This window comes from Stylophora pistillata, chromosome 9, assembly GCF_964205215.1.
Source record: "Stylophora pistillata chromosome 9, jaStyPist1.2, whole genome shotgun sequence".
NCBI classification, from domain to species: domain Eukaryota; kingdom Metazoa; phylum Cnidaria; class Anthozoa; order Scleractinia; family Pocilloporidae; genus Stylophora; species Stylophora pistillata.
The window spans coordinates 10,671,754-10,680,888 of NC_142527.1; the positions used below are offsets into that span (position 1 = coordinate 10,671,754).

Below are 9,135 nucleotides of genomic sequence, written 5' to 3' on the forward strand. Positions count from 1 at the left end.
AAATGCGCTCGTGCACGATGCAAAGCGTGTCCTTTTATTCACAACACTGATAAAATATCGGGACCTAAACGATCCATTAAGATCACCGATCGCTTCACGTGCACCTCCGCCAATGTAATCTATTGCATAACTTGCACTTATTGCAAAAAGATATACATCGGCGAAACAGGCAGAGGACTAGGTGACCGATTCCGAGAACACCTTCGAGACGTGGAGAGGAATGACAAGGACACATCGAAACCAGTCGTTAGACATTTTAATTTACCTAATCATTCTCAGCAACATATGGCAATCTGCGGTCTTTCCTTGCACTTAGGTGGCACGGAAAGCCGTAAAAATCTTGAACAAAAGCTCATCTTTCAAACCGGCAGTCTAAATCCCACAGGGATCAACGAACGCTTTTCATTCCACTAATTTATTCATGTTTTTCTCGTTGCCATGCTCCCACCAATAAAGTAGCTCCATTTTCTGCCTTTAAAAGCACACACAACCTATAATTCCTCTATTCGCTCCGACGAAGGGCTAACGCTCGAAACGACAGCTTTTGTAGTCATCACGGTGGCCAATTTACCATTTCAACTTTGTTGATATATCCAAATGATAATTCAGATACAATGAATATATGAAATTCATATATTTTGAACTGCGGTATTAGATACGTATGATGCACGATCCTCGCAGTAGATAATTAGATTAAAAGATCCTCGCACGATCCTCGCAGTTCAAAATATATGAACTTTATATATTCATTGTATCTCATTTATCACTTTCACGGGTTTATTACGAATCAACTTAACGGCCTGCTCCCAGTTGGCTTGTTAGCTCAATTGGTAGAGGGCTGCACTAGTATCGCAGGGATCAGTGGTTCGAGTCCCGCACAGGCCTGATTTTTTTCAGGTCTGATTTTCGCTATTGCATAAATAGCGCTATCTATTGCGAGGATCGTGCATCATACGTATCTAATACCGCAGTTCAAAATATATGAACTTCATATATTCATTGTATCTCATTTAGCTATCTATGTCTGTTAGCAGACTCAAACAGAAAATCTTCAACAAAAATACTTTTTAATTTGTTGTTAGACACAAGAACTTTCACCACTTGATTGTAGCATTGTATCTGTTAAAATGTGAGGATCATACCTGTGCTATCAAATATAGACAGAGAGTTTCTGTTTTAAGGTACCTGAATAAAGTTAAAGTTAAAGTCATTTTTGATACTGGTGCAATACTGATTTTCTTTGGCAAGTAGGTAGCCATATCACACCCTGTTGCCTGTTCTTGATTAATAATGACACTCAATTGTTAACTTTACTGCCTACACATCTTCCATAGCAATTGAACATGGACACATGATTTAGCAAAAAGGTGTTCTTAACTGTTTTCAACACTCTCTTTTACTATCTGGTGAATGTTAGTGTATATATCTATGCCCATTTGCATCAATGACATGAGTGGATCGATCCGCTTGAGAACCCTGACTTGAACTGACTGGTGTTCAACTGGTAATGTCACGGGAGGAACAACAACATTGTTGCTGCTATCTTCAAATGGAGATGGCCCATCTGGGTCAACACCACAGAACTCCAGTTCATCAGGATCCTCCTCCAATTTCCCATGTACCAAGGGGTTGTCTTCATTTAACATGCCATTGACCCACATCTGATATGGGGACCAATGGTTTGCTGTCCTTACCTTGTGATGGTTGAAGGGCTCCGTATATTCGTGAAGCGCACGATTTACTCTTGGGAGTAATGTCAAATGTAGTGCAAATATATCCGTTGCGTTATCAATGCTAAGCAGGCCTGATATCTTCCATTGCGTAAAACATGTAATAGAAAAGATGACACACACATCTGAAGACGTTCCTCCAGAGTCTTTTAATTCTCTGATTTCTCGTGGAGAGACCAGCAATGAAACTCCCTCTACCTTCACCTCTTGCCTCCACCGTGGCATCACAAACTATTACATTTTCCACACCATAATCCACACGAATACGTGATGGCCACAACCCCTCTTTTTCAATTGCTTTCAGAAAGAGTTCCAGAACAGTTTGTGAAAGATTGTTATTACTACATCTGAGAAACACAACTCTTCTAGAGAAACTGTGCATCCGTGGATTACAAAACCCCAACGAATGAGAGAATGATGACCATCTAAATGCCACAAAGAATTTGGCCATGGGACGAAGTATTGCCTACGAGAAACAACAATTCCCTACCTCAAGGCAGTATTCGCTGGATCCACCCTTGCTAAACACTCGCGAATTCTTCTTCTTTGAATCCTCAGTCCAAGTGACTTAACCCGGCTATGTATGTTCGTCCGGTTGTTAATCCGTGACGACCTGTTCTATTACTCCAAGAATATCCCGTTCTGAGAATTTTACATTTACGTCGAGAAATTGATGAAGGTTTTACTGCTAGAGTTTTGAGATGATTTTCAATAGCCCGTAGTACTTCTGCAAAAGCAGTAGCTAGAGATTCCCACTCACGATCCGATCTTGCTCAATGTCAGGTAAGGCAATAGAACTCAAAAGACTAACGGTTCAATCGAGAACTACAGATTGTGCTTGCAAGTCATTGATATCAGTTTCATTTTTATGTATACACTGCTCTGTTCTTTCGAGCACTGACGATAAAAATTCAGGTAAGTCTTTCCTCACGTCAAATAGGCTCCTTGCACTAAGAAGTCACGTGATCGTTTCCGCCATGTTGGAGGGCAAACAAGTCGGTTGCTACGGGAAACAGTGGCTGCCTCGTGAGATGACGAAGGTTGAGTTACGCAAATATTTGCTCTACTTGCTTCTTTGTTTCGGACCAAAATGATCTTTATCCACTGAGAACTCTCAAAAAGAGCGACTGTAATAGTTGCAGACCTACTGATGTTTTTGATTTGTCGGAAAGCTCCGTATTTGCTTGTGTTTTCGCGTTCGTATAATCCGCACTTTGCCAACTGGTAAGTCATATCATTTTTTTTTTAACTCCCATTCAACGACGGTTTTGTTTATTTTTTAAGTTGATATTGTTAGGTGATGATAGTCGAGTCAATGTAGTTTTCCAGAATGGTAGCGAATAAAACATTTCTGAGTGAAGGTGAGAAAAATAAGTTTGTTTACTTGTATCCTCACTATATACTGGTTCTATTTCAGATAAAGAGATTATAAAGTGTTGTGGAATTTTAGATCTTTTGGAGCCTAATAATAGTGTGATGGCTGATAAGATTTTTAATATTGATGATCTATTATGCAGTAAAGGGGTAAAGGTAAACCTTCCACCATATCCTTTAAATCATGCATGTCATGTATTCGGTTTTTATTTTTGAAAAGCACATGGAATAGATAATGCGCACATGTGCGCATGCTTACGAGAACCAACCGCATACATTACAACAATGCACAGTTTACACCAGAGGAAGTCAAGGAAACAAAAACCATAGCCAAAGTCCGGATTCATGTGGAGAGGGCCATACACCGAATTAAAGGGTATCATCTTTCGACAATGAAATTCCTTTGTCACTTTTGGGCACTGTCAATCAGATGTGGACAGTGGGATGTTTGCTTGTAAATTTTCAGGGAGCATTAATTTTGAAAAATAATTTGTCTTAGCAGGTGTCACAGGGTGTTCTCATTATAAATATTACAGTGATGTAACTGTTCTCACAAAAAATAGTTAAAATAAAACATGTCAACCTTATCCTTACATTCTTGGAAAAAAATACGATCAAATACCACTGTTCTTCGGCAAAAAAACAAATCATCATTGATGTAACGAAAAAAGTAACACCAATCCAGGCCAGAAGTACCTAATTGGCATTGTACTTGTAAATAACATGCATGTTTCTTGTTTAGGGTTAATTCATTTGAAATGGGTTCACGCTTGGGGTAAGCCACATCATCTAAGCTGGTTGTTCCTTCCTGGACAACCCTTTTTCTCAAACAAGCCATAGGGACTTCATGAACCATTTTGAGCTGCCTCAATATCATAAACCTTCCTGTCTGGGGAACTTCCTAGCCAGGAGCATTTTGGATTTATTACCAGACCAATTGAGTACAAGTTTACCACCCCTTTCTTTGCTTTAGTGGCATATATGGATGCTGCTCTTCCCCCCATTTCTATGCCCCACTTCGTAGCAGCTGTGTGTACAAGCCTAGATGGCTGAAGTTGTTTACCAAGAGTATCAAAATTAGAAATTCTCTTTGCCACTGTTCCAAACTTGTTTGCAGTGATTCTTTGTTTTCTTAATGAATGCCAAAGGTCACTTTCATCCTGTTCTCTCATTTTTTCTTATAAAGCATGTGCTATCTCTAAAGTGACTGACAGTGACTCTAACTTTGCTGATTTTGTTGTTGTTCAAACATTGTTCTTAAACCTTTAACCTGCATTTGGAAGGGGTAGCTTGGGGAATGAGGTGTGGGCATAACAATTTATGATATTTTTCTGTGAACCTTTGTTGGTAAGATATTACAGACCCCTTTAGCACCATCCAAATTTGGTTTATACAGAAGGAAGATGTGAGCTTGGGAAGTTTTCTGGATCTGGTAACAAACTCCGCGGCAAAGGCTCAGGATTTAGATTTTTGATTTTAGCTTTTTCATCAGGGCGCAGAATATGATACTGGGATGCAGGTGAGTACAGAGTGGTTTTAATGCATTTATTATAGTTTGCACCCTCCTGAGGCTTCTTCACCATCAAGGTGTCCACACATTGAGGATTTATGTGTTTCCCTCTGGGAACACTCCATCGCTGTGCCATCATAGTACATGTCAGATCATCAGGTAAGCTCTTTAGCCCAAGTTGCTTACAGAGTGACAAGTAAAAAGAAAGGCCCACAACATGGTGACAAATCCTTCCACCACCTGCTACACAAGAACAATTTCCAGACACTGTCGTTTGATCCATACCAGTTATCACTCGAAGGGAATGTGGTGTTTCATTTTTCTTCAGCGGTCTGTAGCATCTGGCCAAAACAAATGCCTCCGAGTCACTATATGTAACTGAAATTTGTAAAATTAATTAGGATCTGTCTTTACCACATTTTAAGGAATGGTGTCTTAACATGAAAGGCGAAAACATCAGCAACTTTCAGGAGACTACACCAATTTATTTACCAGTGCACTTACTTTCGATGTTATGGAGATATCCTGGTTCAGCAAAATATTTGTAAGCTTTTGCAGTGCTTTTGCATCCCGTTGAACGTCTTGCATATTTCTCTACATCGGTGAAGGTTATACTCGGTCAATGTGAGGGTCCACAGTTGGATTACTGAGAAAATCAGTCGAATCAAACAAAGCTAAATAGCGTCAACCTTCGGTAAGTTTCGCGTTTTGTAGACATGCAACTAGACTACAATTCTTGACCATCTTTACCTAACCCAAAGCAAGAGCAGAACTCTTGCGAAATATCGAATAAATGAATCAATCAATCAATCAGTAGATAGGCTTAGCTTAATTATTAAGCTTAAATAAACTTTCGCCTGCCATTCGTTCCTTCCCAACGCGTTAGTAGTAAAAGTGAATACAAATGCTCGATCACAGAAGCTCTTTAGGCATTATGCAAATTTGACGAGTGGATAAAGGTCGTTTTGTTCCAAAATAAAGCCAATAGTGCAAATATTTGTGTAACTGACCTTTCGTGACTGCACGAGGCAGTCACAGTTTCCCGTAGCAACCGATTTGTTTGCCCTTCAACATGGCGAAGATCACGTGACTTCTTAGTGCAAGGAGCCTATTCTGGCTCTACGTCCGCCATGATGCTAGTTAAAACTTACCGCACGAAAATATAAAGCCTGAAAGTTCCCGTATTCTAGTTATCATTTCCGGTCACTAACCGGAAGCAATTTTGAATGTATTTTTTTCATTGAATTGAACTTGAATTTTCATTGAATTGAAATTGAATTTTCATTGAATTGAAATTGAATTTAATTGAACTTGAATTTTCATTGAATTGAACTTGAATTGAAATTGAATTGAAATTGAAAATGAATTGAAATTGAATTGAAATTGAATTTTAGTATTGAATATTGCTACAATTGGCTTGCCATATTCAAGTAGATTTCTCTTATACATGTGAGAATTTTAACAAATGGACATTGCTGTCATATGTGTGGGAATAAAGCCTACAAATGGACAAAGTATGAGCGAAATTGAATTTTGAGCTGTGTCCGCGATTCCTTTGATTTTTAAGGGTGTGGACAAAACCTGGCCTACCCTGTGGCCTACCCTATGGCCTACCGGTGGTCAGATTTTTAAGAGGATAGCATTATTGGAAACCTTTCAACGTTTTCCAGAGTACTGTCTTACCAACGACTTTCTTCTGCTGTTTTGGCGGCCACATTCCGATCAAAATTTCTTAATCTTCTGATAGAATAAGGAAATCGAGGAACAAAAGCCGGTTAACCGCAACTTTTGGGCAAACATCATCATATCAGCTCTCCTTTCAAGTTAGTGCAATACTGGCCCTTTCTTTGGAAAAGCAAGTAAAGTTTGCGAAATGTTTACGACGGCGATGCGTGCGTGTCCCGGGGTGCTCGTTGCAAATTCAATACTCTACAGCACGTAATGTTTACATTTTCTTACCTGGATATGTATGCTCTCCAATATAACGCCGTTCATTACATTTTTACACCAGCACTCCACTATACGTTACCAACTGACAGCCTGCATAAAGCCGCCATTTGTATATCCTCTGCGACCACGCAATATTGGCTCCTCCTCTCCCCTCCCCCTTAACCTACCGTTATGGTTGAGTGCTGTGATATTTGCAGTGTTTCGTTCCCTCGGACGTTGAAAATCGTGTTAGCGACCTCTTAGTATACCCTTTTCAGAGACAGAAAATTGTACACCAGCGTATTCGTTCGACTCTTACTGATTTTATTTTTATGTTCTAAAAAATCTGACCACCGGTAGGCCATGGGGTAGGCCATGGGGTAGGCCATGGGGTAGGCCATAAGGTAGGCCACAGGGGGAGATGACAAAACGCGGAGCCCTACTCCATGGAGTACCCTATGGAGTACCTGAATGGAGTACCCCTAAAAATCATGCATTAGTCAAATAAAATACTTAATGAACATGGTGAATCGTTTAGATGTACACATCCTGATATATTTTGAGCTTGTCAGCTCTCCGATCGTCGCAGTTCGATGTAGTACACGAATCGACCGCCATCTTGAAATTAACATTAAACTGCTGACCACTTCCAACGGATGGCTTTAACGAAGCAAGCATCCATGAACGCTATCGTTAATAGGCTGACTTCCATCTATTTTCATATGATCTTCAAGAGGCCAAAAGGACGGACATCCTTCATTCTGCAACGAGTTTTACGTCTTTCAAAATACCTGTTTAGGGGTGTGGCGCCCCATTTAATAACACAAGGCCTCATTGGTTTCTTAACTGTGCGAAGCGATGAGGATACAAGCTTACATTTCTAGGTTAAGGCTTAAAAAAGGTAATCCATATCTTTAAACTGAGCTTCTCCTCACCCATCTATTTGTAGCGTAATAAAATGGAGGTGTAAACAAACCAAAAAAAAAAAACGGTGACGGGTCGGCAAATAAATCCGACCGGGGCCGTTGATTTGGGAAATGTAGTAAGCTTAAATATTTTACCTTGTGCAGAACTCGAAACAGTGGCTTTTGTTCATCACATGGAGTTTTTTGTCTTCCCATCAAAGGACTCATTACACAGCGGTAAAACCAAAATGGAGGAACCAGTAACACTGAGAGCCCTAGTCACCTGTCCCCCAAAAAACTGGATTGTATCGAACTGTGACATTCGGAGAGCCGGTAAGCTCAAAATATTTTAGGATATGTACATCTAAACGATTTACCATGTTTATAAAATATTTTATTTCACCGATACATGACTTTTAGGGGTACTCCATTAAGGTACTCCATAAGGTACTCCATGGAGTAGGGCTCCGCGTTTTGTCATCTCCCGGCCACAGGGTAGGCCACAGGGTAGGTCACAGGGTAGGTCACAGGGTGGGCCACAGGGTAGGCCACAGGGTAGGCCATGGCCTGGGCCTAGGCCAGGTTTTGTCCACACCCGATTTTTACTGACATTTACTCATAAGGCGCAACTTTTTCTGCATGATTTCGAAAATGGCGGATGTGTCGAATGTGTTAACAATTTGTCTCATCTTTCTACGCTCAAACATACAGACCCACACAACGTTCGCGGTAGACCCTCTCTAAAAGACGGCGTGTATAATGAGCGTATATTTCGAACCAGTCGTCCCGCGAACTTAAAATAGCAAAAGAATCAAATGATTTAGCGAAGGTCTCTCTAGAATCAAACCAGAAATCGAATGAGTCATCAGTGAACAGAAAATATGGAAAGAGTGACAGGAGAACATTTGCTGATAAATACAAGGTGCCTCGTGATCAAACTGTAGGAAACAACAACAAAGATGCCATGTTGGACTTTCATCAGTGAGGATAAACGTAATTGTTATATTTATGTGACCTCTATCATGATTAAAGGCTGATAGTTTCGAAAGAAACTGTTTGGGGCTGCGTCGGTGGGAGTAACGAAATAATTTGGATATATCAACAAAGTTGAAATGGTAAATTGGCCACCGTAATGATTACAAAAGCTGACGTTTCGAGCGTTAGCCCTTCGTCGTCGCTCCGACGAAGGGCTAACGCTCGAAACGTCAGCTTTTGTAATCATTACGGTGGCCAATTTACCATTTCAACTTTGTTGATATATCCAAATTACTCTATCATGATTATTAAGCTTACATAATTTTGTTATGCTTTTGCTCAAACATAGTATATTATCTGTTGTTATTTTTCTGTTCGTTCCACTAGTTATGTCGCTTTTGTGCGAATATTAAATTCACGTATTTGTTATGCAGGAATGTTTGTTTGGTACCAAACAACGCGGTGTCAAATGAATGTGAATAATGTATGATTTGGACAAAGTAGCGCGATACCTACAACAAAAGTGTGACGAATCAGCATTGTGTGCACAACAAAATGATAATGCAAACGAAATAAAGTATGCAAAAGATTGAGATCTCATCATGCGGTGTTTGTTAATCGTTGTGATATTAACACTGTGATTCAATAATTGTGCAATATCAGTACAGTATGTCTACAGAAAGGACTTTTGAATCACTCTTGTCACAAAATT

General features: G+C 39.9%; 2 pseudogenes; both read right to left on the reverse strand.

Moving 5' to 3' along the window:
* Positions 1 to 1,373: 1,373 nt before the first annotated feature.
* Positions 1,374 to 2,963, reverse strand: LOC148723247 (uncharacterized; annotated as a pseudogene).
* Positions 2,964 to 3,426: 463 nt separating this feature from the next.
* On the reverse strand, positions 3,427 to 6,944 carry LOC148723248 (uncharacterized; annotated as a pseudogene).
* Between the last annotated feature and the right edge of the window lie 2,191 nt (positions 6,945 to 9,135).